We start from the raw sequence: 24,143 nt of genomic DNA, 5'->3' as shown, positions 1-24,143 counted from the left end.
AGAGTGAACAAATGCTCAAGAGGAATCTTCACAAGCTGTTTTGCTAATTCACTTACTGTATAAGAAGGCATAACAGAACCAGCAAGACATCCTGGATCATATTATAACCAAGCTTTATTCTGTAACAGCTTCAATGAACCAACAAAAACCTTACATCTTTATTGCCCAAAACCATTGCACTGCAGCTAACTGAAACTGCCTGGTGTTTTAAATGTACTTGCATGGAGAAATCTCTGTAATATGAGTTTCTCACTGGATATTATCAATTGATGGAACATTTAAGAGTACAAAAAGAGGAGAAGTGTGGCAGAGCAGGTTGAGGTGGGCTCCCCAGTACAGAGCTGGGCTCTCCTTTTGCCAACACTTAGGGAACGCACCATTCCATCTATACAGTCCCCAGAGGAGTCAAGCAGGAGGCAAATCTTATTTATTCTAGAATCCATGAACCTGCATTAGTGGAAATTGTTTGTTTTGTTAAGCCATAGATCAATCTTCCAAGCCTGTTTCTTTTAGCATGGCTCCTGTGGGTTTTCAGGAGCTAGAACTATCCCACCTGTGACTGAGAGTGACTTAGAGTGACTGTTTCTGTGTCTCAGGCACAGAGAGTTCTTATCAGAAGATGAAAAGACAAAAACTGCAATAACATTTATTGATTAAATGGCCTCATCATTTTTCTTTTGAATTCAACACTATCCCAAGATGTCACCCAGTGTCAGTGTCCACTACTCCTTCTGATCCACATGACTTCTCCATTCATTTGCTCTCCTATGGGCTGAGGTTCTGTCTTGTCGACAAGTACAGAACCAGAGGAGGAATCAGCAGGAAGAGAAAAAACAGCAGCTATCCAGACTGGATAGGAGAAGTTGTGTTCCCAGCCTGTGAACATGGAAACCTGAGGGAGATTTGTACCAGACCAGGATGAGGTTTACAGCATCAAAATTCCACACAAGTCCTAACATCTAATGTCTACTGTTGGACATTTGTTCATCTCCTGAAAAACATTGGTTAAAAACCCCCACACCAATACGTTTTAACTTCATCTCCCTAATCCCTAATTATAAAATGTGATTATCAAAGAACAAAGAATTTGCCCTACTGTCTTTATGATGTACAATTTACATACTGCCCCATCCTCCCAGTACAGTAATTTTAAAGGGCACTAAAATATGATAATAACAAGTATTATGCTTGCTGATGTATTATGAAATGTATCCCATTAGTCACTTTATATCTGAAAGGCAGAAAAAATTTCAACCTAGCAACAGAAAGGCTTTTAGGATTTAAAAAAATATTTGGCAGGCAGTGGGCGTGTTAAACTATGCCAGGAGGAACCCAATTGGAGGTTTCTAGAGACAACAGGAGCATAAATAAGTTGCCATCCGTGTCGCCCACCACAGAGCTGGAAGAAAATTCTAAGCTTTGTAACCTGAATGAGGAAAAGAAAAGGAAAGGACAGCCTGGTGGCAGCTGTGGCCTGGCTCTGGGATCCTTGGGAGGAACTGCTGCCCTCCAAAGCCACAGAGAGAAACACAGCAGCAGAAATTCCAGCTCACCTCAGCCCCACTGTGCCATGCTCCTGCTCGTCTTGTGGGCCACAATAAAGATACCTCACTTCCTTAGCTCAGAAGAACTGATCCACTACCAAAATTGCTCAATTAATGATGGTGCTGATGAGACAGATTGAGAGATTCTTGCCAACACTTCTTTTTTCCCTCCTACATAGGAAAATTGCTAGCACTAGAGATTTTACTGAAAAGCAGAGCAAGCAGAACGCTTCAATTTTGGACACAAAGTAAGCCAGGCAAAGGACAAGAATTCTTCCTGCTCTTTATTTATATCAGTAACTACCTAGAAAAGTTTGGGGTTTTTTTTTGCTATCATCTCTAACTTATTCTGGAGCAGAAATGTCCTTGATTGACTAGGCAAAGGCTTTTCCTGTGAGAAATGTGTTTTAATCACACTAAAATTTTCATTCAATCCTTTTTTGTTTGGACAAGGAGCTCTTTCAGCAGCAGAGGAGCATGCAGCCAGCAAGACTCCCTGTATAGCTCAAGACTGACCTGCTAAAGAGAAAAAGGCAGCAAAATTTCATTTCCCAGGTGTGTCCCAGCTCAGGACCAGGCAGTTCAGAAGGGAGACAGGGAACTTGTACAGGCTTTATTGAAGGTAAGAAATATCCCCCTGCCTCAGCAGGACACATACCTCAGCCACACAGTGCTATATTACCTAACGTCATCCTAAAATGTGAAAAATTGCTTTTTCCACTTTTGAAGGGACACTGCTTTAATGTCTGAACACAGCAAGTAAAATGAGCAAAACGAGTATCAGATGGAAGGATATCAACCTGTTGGAGAGCATCCAGAGGAGTACCACCAAGATAATTAGAGGGATGGAGCACCTCTCCTGTGAGGAAATGCTAGAAGAATTGGGATTTTTTGGCCTGGAAGAGAAGGCTTTGGGATTACCCAGTTGTGACCTTCCATCACCTAAAAGGAGCCTGCAGGAAGGATGGAGAGAGACTATTTACTAGAGAATGTAGTGACAGGATAAGGGGGATTGGCTTTTAACTGAAGAGAATAAATTTATGTTAGGTATTAGGAAGAAATTCTTGACTGTGAGGGTGGTGAGACACTGGAATAGATCTCCCAGAGAAGCTGTGGATGCCCCATTCCTCAAAGTGTTCAAGGACAGGCTGGAGGGAGAGAAGCAATTTGGTCTAGTGGAAGGTGCCCCTGCACACAGCTAGGGGGTTGGAATTAATTGACCTTCAAGGTCCTTTCCAACCCAAACCATTCTGTGGATTTGTGATTCTATTGAATGAGCACAATGAATGCATGTCACCCCTCAGTCCTGGAGAGAGCTGGCCTATTCAAGGACACTCTTTCTGCTGCACACTGCAGGCCAGCAGAGGAAGGAGGCCTGAGAAAGGACAAGCTACACCTGCAGGAGTCAATGTTCCTGCTCTCAGTGGGAGGGGAAGGTGTTTGCCCTGTTTCACTGGCAGTGAGTGACAGTATTTGTGCCAAATCTTTGGGAAAGGCTCTATGCTGCACAAGGGGGCAGCAGGGTTGCTGAACGGAGTGTTTCACAACACTGGCAAACAAAGAAACTCTGTCTGTGCCTCTTGCAACCTGGCCCCCAAGCCAAGCACAAGTGGCCTGGTGGTACCCCCGTGGAGGATGCCAGTGAGCAAAACAGAGCTGGGCAGGGGAAAGTGGCCTGCTGCTGGTTATCTGAGAAGCCTTCAGATGCTTCCTTTCTTATTCCCACTCACTAGAGAGGCTGCTGGGACTGATAAACCTCTGCCTGGAGTGAAACCCTGCCCACCTTTTATGTTAAACAGAACCCACTTACTCTAGTTTGGAGACAAGTGGTAAGCAGTAATTTGAGGATATCTAAAATGATGTGCACTTCCCTTCTGTTCAGCCCAGTCTTTGTGCTCCCTATCATGAATTAGGTAGGGCAAACACAGCCAGACAAAACACGGGCTGAAACCTGCCATCAGAGCTCGGCCCCATCACACAAGCAGTGCCCGAGGCTGGAATTCGATCCTGGGAGAGCTAATAATAACAACACACAGCAAAGAGCAGAGTACCTTGCTGCTGTTGCTGAAAGCATGAAAAATACCATCTTAATTTAGAGACTTATTATGGAATATTATGGCAGGGCATGCCAACAAACGTGGAGCGAGCTAGAAGTACTATGCTGTGGTATGTACTCTTATTGCAATAATAATAATAATAATAATGATAGATAAAAATACCTGCTGAAAATACAGTTTAAAAAAAAAAAAAGGAAAGGACATTCTGCTGTTTATTCAACAATAAAGAGGAAAACTATGACGTCCACAAAATACTCTCTCTTTAAAGTGGGCAAAAATTAACTAAAATGAGCCGAGTAACTTTTCTGCTTCTAAAAGCCTGCTAAGTGCCCCCTTGGCCTGAAAAAAAATTCACACAAATTATTCTGATCTTTTTTATTATTGTTAATATATCCATTTTGTAAAATTTGGTTCTTAAACCCAGTAAAGCTCACACTCAAAGAAACACAGGAACTTCAAACCCTGGTGGCATTTCATGGCTTTCATTTTACCTGGATTTGAGAAAAAAATCTAAAATCTCTAAGACCTTGCTGTGAGCTCAGGTAGGATGCAGGACTTGCACACTTGTCAGAGGCAGCAGCACATGTGCAGGACCCCTCAGTTTACTAGGCTGGCTTCTTGTGCTGCTCCAGCTGGGAAAGCAGAGGGGGGCTGAAGATCTGCTGTTGGGTTCAAGTAGGATCTCAGCTTCAGGCAGCCTGAAATTCCTTGCTCCCTCACTGCCCTCAGCTCCCAGCAAACCAGCAACAGGACAGGTGGAGAAACTCAGGGATACCACGGGGTTCCTGTCCTTGGACAGCCCTCAGGGCCACCACTGGCACTCTGCACCAGGGCTCCCCAGTGCCAAGCTGCATTCAGGCTGTTCTTTGCTTTTTCACAGCATCTCCTATAAAGCCACTGTAGTAGAGGAGCAGGCTGCACCACCATCAGCACTGTCAGAGCTTTCCACATGCACTTTGGGAGGTGACCTGCATTTCATTTAACAGCAGCTTATAATTATTATCTGGGGTTTCTTAGTGAAATACCAGAGAAATCCTAAATTTGGTTGGAAAAAGATCAGCCTTTTCTGTTTGCAGTTACTTGCTGGAGAGATTATTCTCAGGAGTTATAAACCATTCTCCATCAAGGAAGGAGTGTTTGGGATTTCCAGCATTAATGCTCCTAAGAAATCATTTGGCTGTCACTAACGTTATGTAAATAGATGGTTCATGTTTATACTCTACAAAATGCATTTACAAGAAAAAGGCTGACTAATTCGGAGGTCAGCTTCTAATTCAAGGTTAGTGCTCAACAGTTTTTTTCCCCTGCCAAATAAAACCACTAAAGGCTAAATTAAAACCATGTGCTCTAACTTACCTTTATGTAGTTACTGATATAAAGAGGGTGGAAGCAATTTTGCTGTCAAATTTAATGCCTCTGTCTAAGGAGTGAAGTAAAACATCCTACAGGAGCTTTTGCACAAGGACACACATCAAGGGTGCCTGACCTAGAACGTGTGAAGTGCTTGAGTACATGAAAGCCACCTTTCAGTGACCTGTCACTGTTACAGACTGGAGGCTTTGTTTCCCAGGAATACATTGAAATAAATAGCAATTTAATGAACAAATCATCTTGCTACAGGGGGAAAAAAAAAAGATCAGCATGAAGACATTTGACCCATACTATATGGTAATATTGGAGATGGTTGTCAAATTTCTGAAAACTACCAGCTTCCAAAGTTTGTACCAGCATTTTATTCTCCCTTCTAGCCACTTGTTTATTACAACTTAAATGTTATACAGTCTTTGAAATTTCACTTAAAATTGAAATGAAAACTCAACTCAACTCCTTTTTATTACCTTCTCTGGTGTAATTAACACTTTAAATTCATCCATCACTTAAAACATTTTTCCTGGAGAGAGTGGGAGTGCTCACCTGAGGACTTGAGCAGAAAGTCAGTGATGCTGTTCAGCTTCTGCCAGACTAGAAGTATGGTGTGATGTTTCTGTTCAGGCCCATGAACATGCTCCCAAACGGTTGAAGGACTGAGGTCTGTCTCGCCCCATCTCTCAATCCCTCTGTGTCTAAGAAACATTTGGCCCAGGACTGTGAATGTGTGTCAGGGTGACATAAACCCAAGCAGATGTAGTGCTTGTTGAGTGGTAGGACTGAGGTGTGCAGAGCCAGCCTGCTCAGGAGCTTCCCAGCTCCTTGGCTTCTGAGCTATGGACCCTGCTTGGGGTCATGTAGCCTCTCCCACAGATCCCAAACACTTCTGGTACTTAGAGTTGCAAAAGAAAACCTTTGGTTTATGAATGTGGCATTCATCTTTAAATGTGGCATTCATCTGTAGAGCCAGCCAGCTCAGAAAGGTTTCTTTCTGGCAAAATTATTGTGGTTATCAGACTTTGAAGTATAAAATACAAGTTGGATTATGAAATAAATAAAAAAATGTTTGCACTTCATGACCTCAGTAAAAACAACCACTTAGTTTGTATTACAGAAGTTTGCATCTGTTCCACAGCATCAAAAATGTCACCTGTCCAGAGCTCGAGTTTCCCACCCAGTCCAGTTGTTATAAAACACTCACACATCACAGTGGCCAAGTGCATACCACAGACTACAGGTGCTGAAGGAAATACAAATCACAGCCAAATGCAGGATGTGTGTCCAATTCAGTGAAGGCCAGGAAATAAAGAACATCCATTTATTTAACTGCACTGGGCAGGGACAGCAAGGGCATATGGTGGCTGAATGCAGGATGGTTTGCTGCGCTTCCACCTGGGTCAGGAGGGCTCCTCTGTCCTGACAGCTCTGGAAGGGTCCCTGCAGCCCACAGGCAGTGCAAGGGTGGATGTGTCAAATGAGTCTCCCAGGGGCTGGGTGTTTTTGTTACCTGGAGATGCACCCTGCTCCAATTAGAAATAACAGGGATGGCTCCAGGTTCAAGGCACTGGCTCAGAATGTGACACCACGGCCTGAAAATTACTGAATCCGTTCAGAGCAAAACAAAGATCTCACAACTACTACGAGAAGTGCTGACTACTCACCCTCTCAAAAAGATTTCTCAGATGTTGAACCTCACAGGTCTCTGCTGAAGTCTTATTTCCCAAACCCTCATCTCATTTCAGCTTTATGTTCATATTGCACCTTTAAACCAAATGAATCCTAAGTTTCTTTGCTAAACTGAACTATCACTGAATGTAAAAAGATCCATTTTCAGTATGTGCCCAGACTAGATGTGGTGACACCAGAACTGCTGCTACAGTCATCTCATATGCAAATAATTTGTCTCTAAAAATGGTGACCACAAGCTTTTATTGTAGGCTCAGTACTGTCTGTAGGTCAAGCACAGCGTCCAGGGGTGGGACCCAGCACTGAAGGGGAATAATCAGAGGATTAATTATCTAATATTGAGCCTACATAACTTTAATAACTCCCATTGCATCTGTACCCAGATTCTGACCATGACTATAGTGGTAACATGCCTTCCATGAGGAAGGATATGCTGCCTGAAAAGAAAGAGCTTTAGGTTTTTGGATTAAGTGGAGAAACAGTTTTGAGTGGATCAGCCAAGATAGCAATAATTGTTATGAGGCTTAACGTAGCTTGTGCAGAAAATATTTCTCAATTGCTTATGGTGGATTGTCAGATGTAAGAGCAGGCAAATTGAGCAGACTGTGAAAATAATCCTAGCATAGCTTCCAACAACAGAAGTTAAACTTTTTTGTTGCTAAGTAATGTGAAATTACAAAAAGCAGTAATATCAGTTGCTTCAGTACCAACAAAAGCAAAAAATACTGTTAGCTGCAGTTATTCATTATACATTATCTGATTAAAAGAAACTGATAAGTAGCATTTTCCAAGGCTTGCCCTTAGATAAAATTATGTTTTGGCAGAAAAGGTCTTCTGTATTGACACATATTGCAAACTGAGAAAACGTTTTTAAAAACTTTACTGAAGAGAGCATATTTTTCCTGCTGCTCACTAAAGACTCACATCATATTAAAACACTTGCAAAGGTTTTTCATTATATTAACAGGGACTGATCAGTTAATTGTCTGAGCCATTTCAATATGGTGATGCAGCAGTGATAGAAATTTTTTTAAAAAAAACCCAAAAACCTAGATTACAACCAAATTATTTGTATTTCAATATTATCCTTAGTTGCAGATGCCAGATTTAACTCTGGGGGTTGCCACTTTCTAAAAATTTAATGACAAATGAGAATGAATGATTGCTGCCAGCTAACTGTTGAAATCATATATATTGCATACATCCATAAGAGATGATCATTTAATCTTCATTTAATCTTGAAGGTTATGCTTAGCTTTCAATCATTTAGGGGGTTTAATCATCTCTCCAAATGTCAGAATTACCAACCTTTGTCAAACTTCAATTTATGGGAGTGATAAGGCAAGCCTTCACATGACAGTTTATCTCTATACCCTAAAGTTGAAAGATCTTAAAATGTTTTCCAGCTAATAGAAGTTATTTTTGTACAGTAGTTAAGAATTGCTCAATTGTAATTTTAAAAATTCCTTAAGGATGAGTTAGATGGTGATGAAGGAAAGACGTTTTCGGTGACTGAATACTCCTTATCTTCATCTCACACTGTGCTAAAAGTTTGACTGCTCTAATTTTCAAGCTATCTAATCTTTTATGTGCTAAAGCATATGAAATCATGCATTATTAGAAGTATGAATTACAAGAAGAGTTCATTTATTTGGTGTTCTATATACCCTTTATCTAAAAGGCACTCTGTGGTTAGAATTTTTTCATTTGGTAATATTCATTAAGTCTCAAACTCTTCTTTCAGAGAACAAAATTGCTTCAACCTGATTGAGATATTTTATCTGGGGAAAGAAAAGACTTACTTTCATACAAAATCCATTATCATCAGTGAATGTTTTGATGCTTGCATTGGATGTGAATCCTGTGTATCTTTACTGGGAGATCCATTCAAGTGAGTGCACAGGCCTCAGGAGTCTCCCACTGGAAAACAGCCACATATTCTCCCTTCAGAAATGTGAGTTTTTCAATTTCTTAGAACATGTGGAATGTGTTATATTCCTTTCACTGTTGCATCTGAGGCATGCGTGACTATTTTCTTTGTATACACATAGCTGGAAAGAGTGTAGCAATCTATTAAAAGCAAATTCTATTTAATGTTGAGCTTTCAATTTACATTATTTTCATTGTAGAAGTAAGGAGTTTTATCACTTGATTTTTTGTAAGGATATGATTATACCACTAAGACAATGCATATCATTTTACCAATAAAGTGAAGCTTATCAGAATGGAATGCCACAGTTGAGAGAAAGGACATTTCCACCTTGAAGAAAATGAGACGACGCTTGAAAGGCAAAATGGAATTTCCCTGAAATGTCCTTTAAAATAATGTTCCTAATTCCTACCTGAAATGGTGGCCAACCTGCCCAAGAATGATGCTTTCAGGACAGACGATTTGTTCTACAAAGAAAACACAGTGTAAGCCTGCACTTGTGCTTTTTAGTTTAGTCCTAGGACTTGGGGATTTGTTTTTTGTTTTCAAGTGTCACTAAATCTTTCTCCCTGCCCCTCTGCTGCAAGATTAATTATTTTCTGTACAAGGGCCCTTCTTTCAAAGTCCTCCATTATTCTGTTTTCACCATACTGGGGAACTTATCCAAGTCAACAGAAAGGCAGCCTTTATCACAGAGAGGCTGTTCATGAAGTGGATGGTTTCATATATTGCTGGGAGAGAATTGCCTTAACATTGCTTATTCACACTGCTGTGCCAGGTGCATCCACTTACATGGCTCAAAATGCTGCTACCACCACTTCCTCTGCTGCCAAAACCATTATGTGCTCCGAGTGATGGAGCAAGAGGCAGGACTTAGATCTTCTCTGCTGGGAAGCGGAGGCAGAGAGACCGATCTTTGTGTCTCAAAAGAAAAAAAAAATCTGCTGTAGGGAGCCTTTTAACTCGCTGTGGCTCTGCTGCTGTGAGCGCTTCGCAAGAAGATGGGGAGGAAAATAGCAGGAGTTTAGAACAAGATTCTGCTCTGCATCACTGCCCCAAGATACTGTAAAGAGGACAAAAGGAAACTGGGATATAAATAGAGAATGACATTTTCCTTGCATTGTCCACAATGAATACATTTGTACATGAACAAAATCGTTGGAACGAGTCAACATGCATGCCTGATGCTGAAGAAAAGCTTGTTTGTGCTTAGTACATTGAAGACATTGTTCGAAAATAGTTCATCCTTTTGTAAATATTGCCTCGGCATTGGTGCCAGGGTCACTGCTGCTTTGCGCTATCAGCTGAATAAGTATCAGTCATGCACATGCTGCTGGGAGAAATTTTAATACGGGCACCAGATTTAAAAGCAGAAAATTATCCTCTTAAGGACTGTCCCCTTCATTTGTAGTTAATACTCCCTGCTTTGCTCTTAGTCTTCTTTCTTCAAAACTTACGAGATTTTCTCACAACTAAAGGGTGTTTCATACGTGCCACCAGGAAGTAAAACTTGCCCCATCCCTCAGGCACTGCTAATGTGTGTACAGAAAGCAGATTTCCCTTTCTGACAAAACCCTGGTAGGAGGAAACCTTGCCTTTGCTTTTCATCTGCAGTTAAACAGCTACAGCAGATACAGGCAACGCTCCCTCCTCGTGCAAAGTGGCTGAGGTCAGCTGAGCGGCGCCACGATGGAGATCTTGGCTCTTCAGCTTGTTTGCTGTTTTCTGGAAAGACATTTACGTGGCAACAATCCTTTTCTTTTCTCCAGAAGTTTTGAGAATCCAGCAAAACAAATACTTGTACCACATGCAAAACCAAATCTATGAAATTATTACAGTATGTTCTGTATCCAGTGAAAGCTTCCTTGTATCCCTACGCAGAAGGCAAATATGACGAACAAGATACATCTGTATTCATCCCCATACCCGGATTTTTTGGCAAGATAAACCAAAATCTGAAACTACAAAGTATGTAGGACCCTCCAGCATTTCATGCTAGCAAGCAAATACAGCTATCCCTATGATAAAGTCAAATAGATGATGGGAAAGTGAACTAGTGACTTGGAAAAAAAATTTGATCAATGGAAAAGCTGAAAATTATACCTCTAAAAAATTCTATGATGTCTAGGCAATTTTGAAAATGTTTCTCTGCCCTAAATAAGGTATAGTTCAATTTCAAATAAGATGTGGTATGAGCTATTGTATCAGGCTTACACAGTGTCTGAATATAATGCCACACATCCTGAAGATTACTATATTCTGCCACTCTGTGCTTTTATCTCTATGGCCATGCCCCAGGGTTAAAAAGGTTCAAATCCTCCAGGCCTCCAAATTTTGCAGGTGGAAGTGGGAATTTCATTAGGCTGACAGAACAGGGACATCACATGTGTTTTTCTTGCAGCCTAGTTAAGTTGTATTGTGCTCACCCACCTTCACCTGGGCAAAAGGGCCAGGCACTCAATCTGCTCCTGTCTGGTAGGACAGGGCTGAGGGGACACAAGTCCTGCTCTCTGCTGGCTTGCTTGGAGACAGTGCACAGCTTCTGAGAGAGCCCTCTGGGAAGGATGGTGGTGTAGCCTGGAAGATAGGGAAGCTGGAACCAGGTAGTCTTTAAGGTGCTCTTCAACCTGACCCATTCTACAATTCTATGATACATGATCATCCCAGCAATCCCATTTTTTTAGGAGGCCTGTGTGCTTTAGTTCAACAGCTGCTTTTATGCATTTGAACTCTGTCTGCATTTATGGCACAGAAGATGTGCTCTTCTAGCTGCTCCCAGCTCAGACAGACTTGTCCTCTTACCCCCTTGATTACAGCTCTGGTGGGTTTTTGCCATGTTACTGCCTTTTGTTTTTTGACATGTTATCACAATAATAAAGTTTTCACATCGTGCTGTCTCCTAAAAAAAGGTGAAATAATCTATAGATCAAGGATGAATGTCCAAAGACTGTATTAATTCATTAATTAATAGAAAATTTACTTCGTATCTTGTAGTAACGATTTGCTACAAATTACTCCAACATATGTCACTTCAGGTTTTCAGATCAATACCTTAATGAAAACAATTTTTATGTTTTCTAATTCAGGTCTGTGGTCCAGGAGCAGCTTGGAGACTATGAAATACTAGATAATTGCCTGCAAAACTGTTGGATCTATTTGTTTGTCCAGAAGTAGTATCACAGCACACCCCAAACTAAAACATGTATATGCTTTGACGTGTAGGAGTCAACTAACAATGTAAAAAGTAAATAATTGAAAAAAATAAAGGCAGGCCACTAAAATTCATGGTTCAGTCTTTATTATCACTATAACTTAAACCATTTGTGATGACTGCACAAGGTGATAAATGGATTTTCTCTTTTTTTTTTTTTTTTAGATTGGTTCTGTAGGTTTTGGAACTAAAATGTTGAGAAGACTGCTCAAAACCAACTACACTAGCCAAATTGCTTTTGTTTGAGCTCAGGACATCTTGAGCTCTCATTTCAGTGTAGCTCTCTGCACATTTCCCAGCACTGCAATGGGTCGAGGATTCCATCCTTCTTCTCTCAATGGTTCAAAAATACTAAGAAAACCTAGGAGTGAAAGTAAAACAAAATCCTTTTGCAGTTAAATTATGTTGACTAGAAATGTGGATTTAAATCAGAACCAGAATCTATTTCTATAGCAATCACTGCAGTGATGGGCTTTTGTATATGGTAGAATTTTGCAGAGTTTTTGAGTAAAATTTGTAAGCTTTATTCCAAAAAAATTGGAGTTAAAAAGTTCCTTCAGCACAGCAGAAAAAAGAAGATCAAAAAGTTGCCACTGTAGAAGTGAGGACTGATTACTCACAGTGGACTGAGTAATTAAGGAGACAGTATATACCTATCTTAGGTATATCTTACCTCCCTAATTGCATTTTGCAGCGGGTATAGAGCCTCAACCTTCTTCCATATTTTTGATAAGCAGAATGGAAGTTTATCCATATCTTCATAGGACAGAATGATAGCAAAGACATTGCAATACAATGGAATTATTTCAAAATACTGCTTCTCTCAGTATTGGGTGGTTCCTTGAGAACCATGAATATAAATATTCAGGAGAAAGTACTGTCAACCAAGGAAGATTGTATCTTATGCCCTGGGAGTGATTTAAAGTAAGCAATTTTATTAATAGGATTCCGTCAGTAGCCTATACAAGGTTTTACCATTGTCGTTAGATGACACTGTGACATCACAAACACAATATATTATTAATTAAAATTTGCTTTTAGCATCCAGGTGTCCCACTTCAGACCAGGGACCTTTCCTCTAGGCACTGTAAAAATTCATTAGAAATGTGTCTCAAAAGATTAAGATGAGTATCTGGCTACATCTTTGCCTTGATTGCAAAAGAGCACTGTCAAGCATCTTAATAACATATTTACTGGTGCTCAATTAGATGCTAGAGAACAAAATTGATCACCACACTTAAAAATATTTGCTGCTGCCTTACAGCAGTGAAAAATGTTACTATTCATCATGCATATGGCAGAACCCTTGGCTTTAACACCAGTTCCTTCAATCACCCTCCACACCTTGTGGAGGAGCTGCCAAGTGCATCCAACCCTGCTTCTCCTCACCTCCAGTTTTCCATGTGTCCCTCAGCAGCTGTGACAGTACTTCAGTACTACTGAAGTCTGAGAACAAAAGCCCCCCAAAAAATGATGCCCTTCCTGTCCATCTGCAGGTTAACGGATCCAATGGTCTCTCTTGCTTATCAATGATTTCTAGCATGACATTGAACAACTGCTTTACCTTTATTAGTAGGTTTGATCTACGAGGATAAAAGAGGGGAAGAGAGGTGCAAATGAGGGTCAAACTATGATCAGACTATTCTATATACTCACTGTCATCAACCCTTATCATGTTACCAGTAGTGCCATAGCTGTCTCCTCTTACATTGAAATTTCTTCCTTTTGGCTTTTCTGAAGGTGGGGGAGAAGCCTGTGAAGCAAACTGTTGTTTTCCTTTAGCTGCAGTGGGTTTTGTTTGTTTGTCTGATACTGGCTTTCTAGCTTTGATTTTGCAATGTTTTTTAAACACAGGCGTTGCCATGCCTTTTTGCTAAAGGCAGACAGACCAAAGAAACATGTGCAGCACTTAGAAAGTGGTAGAAGAGTTTCACGCAGCACCATAATAATGAGATATTTTTTTTTAGATTTTGTTCCCTGTCCCTTTCTTTGCAATTCCTAATGTTTTGCATGTTTTTTGACCCACTGCCAAGCTGTGCATTGATGTTTTTGTGGCAGCATTTATTGGAGCCTCACGAGGCTGCTCTGGAGGGGTACGAGCCAGCCAAGATCCCTCTGTGTATCACAGGGCATTTATCCACAGCAAGGTTCATCTGCTGTTTTCTTGCTCAGTCACTCTGCTTTGTGGCCTCGTCCCTCATCCTCTCCTCATCCTCACAGTAATCTCTGCACTTGTATTCTTGCCCCTTCACAGAACATTTCTGAGCATGCTGGTGAAGGGACTCTGCTACTGGACTCCCATCACCACAAGAAGTGACCATTTGTTTCTGACCTTTAGCTTCCTCTCTTTCCTGTGATGTTTCTCCACATGAGAGGGTGCCTCTTTGTCCGTGCAGCTTAAGGTTTTTGAGAGCCTCTGGTAAAAGATGTCAAATGTCTTTCTTTAATTCCTTTTAAGTGTGTTGACCAGATCTCCCCTCCACATGGAGGGATTTGTGAGGCATCTCCTCCGTCTGCAAAAGCTGCCTGTTTCTTCCCCTGGGTCATGCTGGTTTTCTTCAAAATACTTCTTTGATACAGTTAATATGGTTTTATATATATATATAACTGGCCAGCTAGATGTTATTTTCTGATTTCTCTATTTGGGCATAACTTCAGGTTTTTTAACTTGTAGCAACTCTGACCAAGTTGGTTAGCTATGTTCACATTCTTTTTAAGACTTCATAAAACCTCCAAGATATGATCAGCCCTGGGCTGGACTAGAAATGAAGTGTGAAATTCTTGGAGGAGTAAACTGCAGGATTTAGAGGCTCTTATATCTATGGTCTTCTCAGCTATATGCTGAAGACTCCAAGAAAATCCATGTTTTACTACTGTCTCTGTGAGTGAGCTTCTTTGGGAATCCTTTAGGTAGAGGTGAAATGGCAAAAAAAAGTTTTGTTCTGGGTTTCTTTATTTCTCGGTGAGCAACCTTGGTCCTTGAGTCCAAGCCCAACAGCAGTCACCTCAACTAAGATTTTAGAAGTAATGAAAGTTTAACAGGAGGAAAAATTGGGACTGCTCATCAAAAACTTGGATGGAAGGATGCATGGGATCAAATAGAAAAAAAGATAAACACTACAAAGCTTTCCTAATAATAGATTATGGCACACTAGCCAGACATTTACAAAAAATGCACCAAACCCTATTTTCTACATCAAGGAAGTGAGCTGACCTAATCTGACTGGATTTCAGGAAAACATTTGTTAGTATGCTACTTGAAAAAAAAAATAAACTGAGGAAGATAGCACTTGCTAAATTAACTCTTAATATGAATAAAAGCTTGCAAAGTAGTTTGGTAGGGAAAGTCTCAAGCTAGCAGAAAGTTTATAGTGAACTTCCTTAAAGAATGATCTCAGACAGATCATATTAGTTATTTTCACTAACTACTTTAAATTAGGAATGATCAACTGAGGATTCAAAGCTGGGGTACTGCCTGCACAAAGTGGGGCTGGAATATTGTATAACAACGGGCATGAGAGTTATTGTACATGATAAGCTTGACTCAGTACCCTGGAACTCTGCCTATGCCAAACTTAGAAAAAGTTCTTCACTATGATATTTTCACTATAAAGGCAAATCAAGTGGTCAAGTTTCTTAGTTGTTTTGCAGGCACAGAGGTTAAATATATAAAATAAAATTGCTATATAAAAATGCCACAATACAAAGGCCGTGTAACCATTTCCAAGGGAAGGCAAAAAAAAAAAAAAAAGAAAAAAAAGAAAACAGATTTTTGCTTGTTTAATTAGAGACAGTCATGATGTTAGCTAACTTCCACAAACACAACAACAAAAATCCTCCAGATTCTTCTATTAAAAAGGGCAAAAAATAAAATTCTTATTTTTAGATGTTATTTAAGAGTGCCACACAATCCATTCCTCCTTCAATTTCACAGGCATCACCTGTAAACTGGAGATTAATGGACAAGATCAATAGAAACAATATAATGAGACACTAAGTCCATTCCTCTGTTGTTCCTGTAAAAATATTTCAGAATTTGGTCTCTTGCTCCCAGAGCTGTCAAATGAAGCCAGCGCAGAACAGGAAGTGAGAAGTGCTGTACAAACTCTGGAAGGCTTACCTGAGCTAACACACCATGATGTGCTGGAGGTAACCTAATTCTAGAGACAGCTCTGTTCCATGAGCCAAGCTGGCTCCCCTGCAGTGCCCTGAGCTGCATCGTGTGCCTGTGCCAGCTCACATCCATAGTCGTGCAAAGTGCAGAGATTCCCAAACAAATCTGGACTTGCTGGAATTCAGGGGAATCCCGTAGCTTGTATGAAAGTGATGACACCCTTTCATAAAAAAGCCTTTTGACACCCTTGTCATGCAATACTAGTATGATAGTGCAAAGGTCAAGGTCACAAGCTAGGAATGAAGAATGTTTGCTGTCACTATTCATAAAAAAAGTATAAGTTGGATGTTTCGGTCAATCCTTACAGCTTTTGAGATACTGAGAGCAGGTAGCTTAAATATTAAATTAAATATATTAAAAATCAAAATATTAGTTGCTTTGTATCCAGGAGGCATGGGAAGATATTAATGCCACCATAAGAGGCAGTGGCAACATCTCATCTGGGTCACTGTGCTTACCTCTAACCCTGCAGATTAAAAGAGATTTCCTGGAAGTGGAGGTAAAAAGGAGGGTTAGAAGAACCATCAGTGAAAAGCATCCTTGTCTGTGACAGGCACGGCACAGCTGGTTTGGCTGAACTCAGGCCGAGCAGGTTTTGGCAGTAAACTGAAAAACTCAGGGGAGGACAGATGGGAATGGACTTTATTCTGGGTGAGAGAAATGTTCTTTAAACTGAAGTTGAAGACCCTGCAGAATGTGAGAGGTTCAGCTGGTCATGATACACGACCTGAAATCTTTAACCATACAGAGGAACAGAAAAACAGAGGCAAGCTGATGGCAGGGGTAGCTTCAAGATGGAGTCCAGTGTCTCTGCGTGTTAAGTTGGAGAGTGCAACACAGCTGCCTGCGATAGAGAGGATCAAGCCCCACAGTAGAGGAGGTCTTCTCCAGCCCTGCCCACTTTGTCAAGGACAAAGCTGGCTATGAAAGCTCTGATTTCAAAACACGTATCAAATTTACCCATTTGTCACCGGCCAGTTTATCACCACCCTCTATCGTATATTCAATAGTGTTACACAAGAGTGTAAATTAATGTGAAGTGCAATACTCCTAATTATTACAGTTGGGGAGCAAATGGGGCCATGCATATGCAAATATCTAATTAGTGACATTGTGGTTGTCTGTCTGTGGAAATACCCTGTGTGACTATGAAATCATACTGCCTGCTTTGGCTTATACAATGATGTGTGTTGCTGCGACTCTTGCATAAGGAGAATTAGTCCTTCTGTTTTAATAATACTGCACCATTCTGCTCAATTCTGAGCCCTTAATCTTGCATCACAGTGAAACACTGTAACAGCAACACATAATTGTCTATTTTTCCAATTTTCTAGTTTGTAAAATGCTAGTTCCTGACCTCTGCTGAATGTGTACAGTGGCCTACCTTGACACAATATTAGATTAATCTTAAGTAAAAAGAGTTTCAGTGCAGCTGTAATAGAAAAAAGAATATGACTTCACCTACCCAGGAATTTTGGGTTTCGGTCTTCTATTCTCAGAAGAATGTTATCGTTTCATTATGACACACTTGTAGTTTCGTGAGTTCTGTTTGTTTTAGCCTGAGATGACCTTATTAGTTCCTTCTATCCCCTCCAGTTTTGGTGGGGTCCCGAGTGCCTCCTTAGTGGTATTGCAAAAGGAAATCCCCATAAACCACAGAAATCCCTAAAAAAAGCTGATGGCAGAACGGAGCAGATCTCTGTTCAGGCAGGCAGCGTCCTCCCCTCGCGCAGCGCTGCCACGGGTGTCGATCGCAGCCCTGCAAAGAGACACAGGACGGCACAGCAGCCCGCAGGTTCTGCTTGCTCTCCAGGACTGAAAGGACACCCTCACCCAGAGCACTTTGTCTGTATCTGCTCAATTTTAAGACACCTCTTTGCTGGGATTTCCAGGGCAACATCCTCATTGTGGTGCTTCTGTAATTTACAGATAAAGGGTGACAGAAATGTGGTTTGGAGGACTGGGCACGATATAGGGTTGTGTTCACTAAGGCTGGCAAGATATCTGCCTTTCTGCTCAATTTGAAGGGCTAACTGGTTTCTGAATTATCATTACTTTGTTTTGAGGAGCGTCAGCAATGGATTGATAAAAAAAAAGTGTTTCTGTGGTTTTAAAAATACCTCTACCTTTTCTCCAGAATACAATAATTTCTTATCTTACTGCTTCTACACAGCAATTTAGATTCCTCCTAATTACTACCAAATTTTATGGTTAATTTCGCCTCCTTCCCCCTCTCCCAAAATGCAGACATGTATATTCTTATGTACATACGCATACCTCATCAAAATTATTTCAGCATAAGCGTGAATACCACGAACCAAAAGTTTGGCATCCCTGCTACAGTGAAAGATGACTGCCACCTATGGGTAAGAGCTCATGTTAACATATTTAGATAAAATTTTAATATTATTCTTTTTACTCAATTCAGTTTGTAATTAACTACCAGAACAGAGTTCTGATTCATTTGCTTATATTTTGTCAACAACAATCACTGAAAATCATCCTCTCAAAGTTAGGTGTTAAACCCTCTCCCTTACAAAGGAGCATCAGCTTTACGACGAGTAAAAAAAAGGGTACGACATTCTTATTTTTCTTTTTCTGAATAAAGACTACATAGAAGTGCTCTAATTCCCTATGCAAAGAAAAAAGACTTATTGCTATGCAGCTAGGTACAGCATATTAGATAAAGCTGTATTGAACGACGACTATAATTTTAAAGTTTAGCCGTCTCAAGGTTTTTATATTATGCTTGCTGTTTCTTTTACTAAATACATACAACTAGCTTGGCTGTGCAGTTCCATGAAAATGTGTGTATAATCAGTACGTCATAGTAATTTTCTTTTCAAAATTTTTCATTTTTCATAGTAAAATGAAAGATAAGTGGGGGAAGGGAGGCAGTAGAAAAATGTATGTCCCGATTACGTAAGCCTCAATTTTTCTGATAATCAATCTGCGCAGCATTTACCTAGAAAACTCAAAAGAAAGTACAGACTGCAAAGCCAAATTTATCGTATCAAAAATACTTTTTTCCGATTCAGTTTTCAGGTATTTAAAAGCAAACAGCCTGACAATTCTGTATATCTGACTACCAAAGAGAAAAGCGCTCAATTACGGCTGCTATACTGTGGTAAGCTGCATTAAAATGGACATTACAACCTCTTTCTCAGAAATACCATACATAAAAATTGCTGGAAGTCTAGCAAATTAATGCATGTATTTCAGTTTGGGGAAAAAATCATTTTGCTCTGGTAAACAGAAGCTAATTGTAGTCATTATATTTCTCCCTTTCGGGGCTGGGACACAGTATTTCTGAAGGAAGAGAGTTGAACTTAACAAAAGAGAAAATTATATTAAAAGAGAGAGCAACTAATACAAACTAAGTGCAATACTGATTTTTTTAAAAATCTGTCTTTTAAAGTAATCTTAGTCCTGGGCCTTCTCATTTGTATTGTACTTTACTAAATATGATAATTGGCCTATCTAAAAAACCCAAAATCAGTATTACAATAGTGCTTACCTCCTCCATTTTCACAAAATAAAACTAATACTAAACCTATATTATAAACTTGTAAAATACTGTAAAGGTGGTCAGTAAATGTTGCTCAAATATCTGAGGTTCACAGATCACCATTTCATGCTTGGGCTCCAATGGCGTCAGTACCCTTTATAATCTACATAATTCAGACATCTGCAGTAAAATCTTTGTGCTTCATAGATAAAAACATCTTCTAGGTAAAGTCACTGCTCCACAGTAACATATTAGTGATGTATTTTCCTGACGTATTTTAGGCCAAAAATAGCATTCTTCAATTTACTTCCTTGTGTCCACTTTGGCTACCGAATCAAACTGTCACCGGTCCAATAACATTTCCCTGTATTTTCAAACCACAGTTTAAACTTAAACCACTTAGTCTCCTTTGATGGGAACTTCATATCAGATAGACATTACTCCTTAGCACATTTAATGAATCCAGCTTAAAATAAAACACCAGAACTGCATGAACATCTGTGACAAATGACTTGTCTCAGTCATCCTGCTCCTTCTTATTTAATCTCCCACTGGAGTACAATTTCATAGGTACACTGTTTTACAGTGCAGACCTCCTCCCACCAACCTACTCCTTGCAAAAGGAATTTAAAAAAAAATATTTTCCATTTGTCATACCAAAATCTGAACAAATTATACTTAAACCTTTCAAAATAATTAGAAGTAGGAAAATGGAAATAAATAAATAAACCTCAAATTTACAAAAGCAACAAAAAGGTAAAGAATTGTAGAAATGCAATAAAGGATTGTTAAACTAATCGATCTGCTAATGGAATATGAAACAAACCCTCCTTTCCTGGTGACACATCGCTGAGTTACTACCTGCATATCATACAAGTTAAAAGAAGAGAAAATATTTTTAAGTATAGTCAGTATGATGAATTTTGAGATATTCCTATTTCAGTCTCTTTAAAACCAAGGCCATCTTAAAAGACAGGGTACTCGACAAGATCTACATGATATTGGAAAACCCAGACAGGTTTTTCTTGATTTTTTTGCCGCCAATGATCTCTGTGTTTTACAGAGGGAAAAAAAAATTCCGCAAATCAGGCGGCATTCTTAATTCCCTGAAGTGCTTGCTGTTAATTTTATACCTTTACAGAATGACAAGTAAAATTCCACTTTCAAAGTAAAGAAATACAGAACGTCGTATCATAGCTTAAAAAAATTATACTTTCTGTTCGATATAGATGTCTCATCAATTTCACTTGAATGCTGCTTATACTGTATAACACAGATTTTACTTTAAATAATAGTACTTAATGCCTATATAGATTTTTTGTTACCTAACAGCTTTGCTAGATTGGTCATGGATTTTTTTACTGTGCTATGTATTTTTTTAGTACTTAGTTATATGCCTGCATTCTCCAACAGACGTTCAAAATATTACTGCATTCTGACCTATTCCACGGTTTTGACACTGAAGTGCATTAAGATACTCATAATGTGCTTATAGAGGCAACTAAACAAAAAACCATGTTACCTTCTGATGTTCTGGAATGAACGGGACTTTATTCTAATGGGGGAGAACCTGTTTGTTTGTAATAACTTAGTTTGTAGCTGAAAAAGAGAGCAACACACCTGGAATCACCTCACTGAAAATTCCAGAAATGCAAGGAACTTCACAAAAAGTCTGCAGTTACCTTGTTTTTTAAGTAACCATACAGAGCTGACAGCTATTAGCAGCAGCAAGGACTTGCATAACGAGGACTTGAAGGAAGGCTTAGTACCATCCATGCCGGAGTGATTTAAAGAGAATGAAGGCACGTATTTCTTTATGATGCATTATGTAACAACAGAGAGGGCAATGTGAGGCATTAAAAAACTGCAGGACCCACACTTGATCTCATCCTTGTTATTTATCAGACAAATATTTAATAGTGCTTCTAGCAGAAGGCTTACGAAACACCAAGCACAGGAATGTTATCCGGTATAAAATAGTTTGAAATGTTTTAGGTGACGTATTCTATGTTTTGTACATCTTTATGAAAATGTAATAGGCCCTATAATTCATCTGCTTCAAACTTCTGCAATACATGCAATCTCAGATAAAAATGTCAAAATCAGTGATAGCTGGACCTTCTGGTTCACATTAGTGTGAAGAGAAAACTGCTGTTGAGCTGACACATTGATAGATTGCGAGTTCTGCTGAAGAATAGCTAAAAATGGTGATTCAATCTTGTCGCTACTATGTAAGAAGAATAACAGAAGTGGTGATGAGACTCATGATATCCTGTCTTTTATCAAAATCCTAAAGGGTATTGGTGCATTGAACACATTCTCTTCCTGAGAGCTTCTGGTTCCAAAAAAATACCTGTGTAAGTAAATGAAACTAAATAGGCCTATTAAAAACCAGGATCACTTTGTGCCCTAAATTTATTTAAACATTGATCTAAATAGCAGATTGTAAAAAGACTTTTTTTTTCTGGAGGGGGGGGGGGTCCTCTCTCTTTCTCTCTGTTTTTTTTTTTTTTTTCTTTTACAGTAGAGATGCTGGTCTTGTAATGACGAAATGGAGAGCTAGGAGGATTATGAAACACAAGGAACACGAAGGGCAAATCTGACTGAAAGAGAGGGAGAATATTATTCCGATTATTTAAAACTTCACTGGGTTTCTTTACTAACTTAAATCAATACCGGTGCCCTGAAATCTATATGGTGATACAGATGCATCCAAGATGCATGTAAGGTATTGCAGATCATCATCTTCTGTTAGGACAGTAAATAAAAACACTTGTATAATCATCTTTTCTGAACAGCTCCCTAATCTTTAGATATGCAAAACAAAACTTTAAAAAGAGGCTTCTGCTATTCTACCCCTGGTCCTCTGTTATCTGAAACTTGCATGGTCGTTAATGCTGAAGTGAAGTCAGGTTTAAACACTGACTTCTGTCCCTCAGTGCTTCATACTTCCCTGTGCTGCTGCAAAATCACCATGGAAGGCTCAAGATGGAGGGAACAGGGCCTGGGTGGCTTGTGCCTTCCTCCCACAAAGATCACAAAATGCTCCCGGCGCTTACTTCCGACGCATCCAAGGAGTTCTGCAACAACAGAAGGGGAAACAAGGCTTCACAGTCCTCATCTTTCACTGACAGGAATAACAGGTAAGGAGAAGGAGGAAACAGAAACATGGGGGGAGGACGGGGGTAACGATTTCATCTTAGAGGCTCTCCTTTTCCAAAGGGAAAGGAACCTTGACACAAACTTCATTACATCACAGAGATTTAGACAGGTAGGCACCTCAGATTTCTGTTAACTCAGTGGGTTTGTTTCAGGGAAAGATTAAGCATTCATTTGATTTTTAGTTTTACATTTACCGGGGCCTCTACAGCAAGATTTGCAGCTTCTCCTGCAACAATTAATGTTTCATGTTGCATAGGAATTTCTGATTACATAAAAAAAAACCCTCTCCAACAAAACTGTAACTTAAGCTGTGTTCTTAATTTGATGATGGATGGGGAAGAAAAGCAGCAAGGCAGAAAGTTTATCACCCTACACTAAAATGTAGGGAAAACCAGAAACCAAAATCAAATTAAAAAAACCCCAGAAAGGTCTCAGCCTAGTTCCATGTTTTTCCTACAATTCTTATACATGCATTTGCCTTTTAAGTATGCAGGTCGACATCTTTAGGATATTCAAGCAACGCATTAATACACTGTAGATATGGGAAAGAAATAAGTTAGAAATATTTGTAGAGTGTGAAGCAGTAAACAGTAACCAAGAAGAAATGTTTTACGTAATGCTATCATGGCTTGACAGCAGAGTAGATTTATACCATGTTTTCAAGCTAGTAAGCTTGGTAACAAGTGAAATGGGTTAAATTTTCTGAGTTTGGAATGCAACTGATTTATGTTTGTTCCACAGGGCTACGCAGCTCTTAAACGTACGAGCTCCTGCGGATGAAAGTCTGCTTTTAGGACAGGCCCCGCAGAGCCAGGCTGCGGTACGGCAGGGAGAAGAAGCCCAGGTAATTCTGGCGGGGCAGGGGCTGGCGATGCAGGGCGCAGCAGGTACCCAGCCATCCTGCCTTACGTAAGGACTTCATTTTCGTCCGCCTGCATCTCGCCGCCGCGCAGGGCACGGCAGAGGAGGCTATTCCATCTCCCCGTGCAGCCCCATCCCCTGTGCCAGGCCCAATGACCGCATCCTCGCATGTTTTCATTTTTTAATTTTTTTTTTTTCCTCCTCTCCAAACAGCACATCTACACAGTGGCGTTTACCTACTCGCTCGCGCCGTGGCTGCCACGCAGCCTATCTGGGCGGCCGGCTGGCACAGCCCGCGGTCACCGGAGCGATGCCGAAGAGGAAACTCCCGCTCCCTCTCCGGGCGAGGGGCGCGCTGCGGGCCGGCTCCGGGCGGGCAGCTCTCCCTCCTCGGCGGCGGCGGCGGCGGGTGTGCTCCGCTCTGCGGCCAGCGGCGGGCAGCGTCCATTGCAGCTCGGCGGGTCCGCGTCCGGAGTCCAGGGGCTCCGGCAGCCAGCGGGGAACCAGCCCCCGCTCCCCTAAATACCGCTGGCCAGGTGTGTTTATTTCTCATCCCGTCCTCTTCCCACAAATCCACCGTCTGCGGCCGCCGAGCGCCAGCGGCAGCCCGGCAGCCCCCGAGTCACCACCGATCTCTCTCCC

The 24,143-nt window shown here is 40.5% G+C and overlaps 1 long non-coding RNA gene across 2 annotated transcripts; it reads right to left on the bottom strand.

Moving 5' to 3' along the window:
• Positions 1-96: 96 nt before the first annotated feature.
• On the bottom strand, positions 97-23,831 carry LOC118685629 (uncharacterized). Of its 2 annotated transcripts, none has more exons than XR_004980002.2 (2): positions 23,742-23,831; positions 97-22,558 (listed from the first exon to the last, which is right to left on the bottom strand). It is a non-coding gene; the product is annotated as an uncharacterized LOC118685629 (long non-coding RNA). The 2 variants fall into 2 exon arrangements; XR_004980003.2 differs by having other exon boundaries at positions 23,738-23,827.
• Between the last annotated feature and the right edge of the window lie 312 nt (positions 23,832-24,143).

Source organism: Molothrus ater, chromosome 3, assembly GCF_012460135.2.
Source record: "Molothrus ater isolate BHLD 08-10-18 breed brown headed cowbird chromosome 3, BPBGC_Mater_1.1, whole genome shotgun sequence".
In the NCBI taxonomy this organism is placed as follows: Eukaryota; Metazoa; Chordata; class Aves; order Passeriformes; family Icteridae; genus Molothrus; species Molothrus ater.
This window is presented reverse-complemented; position numbering and strand designations above follow the sequence as displayed.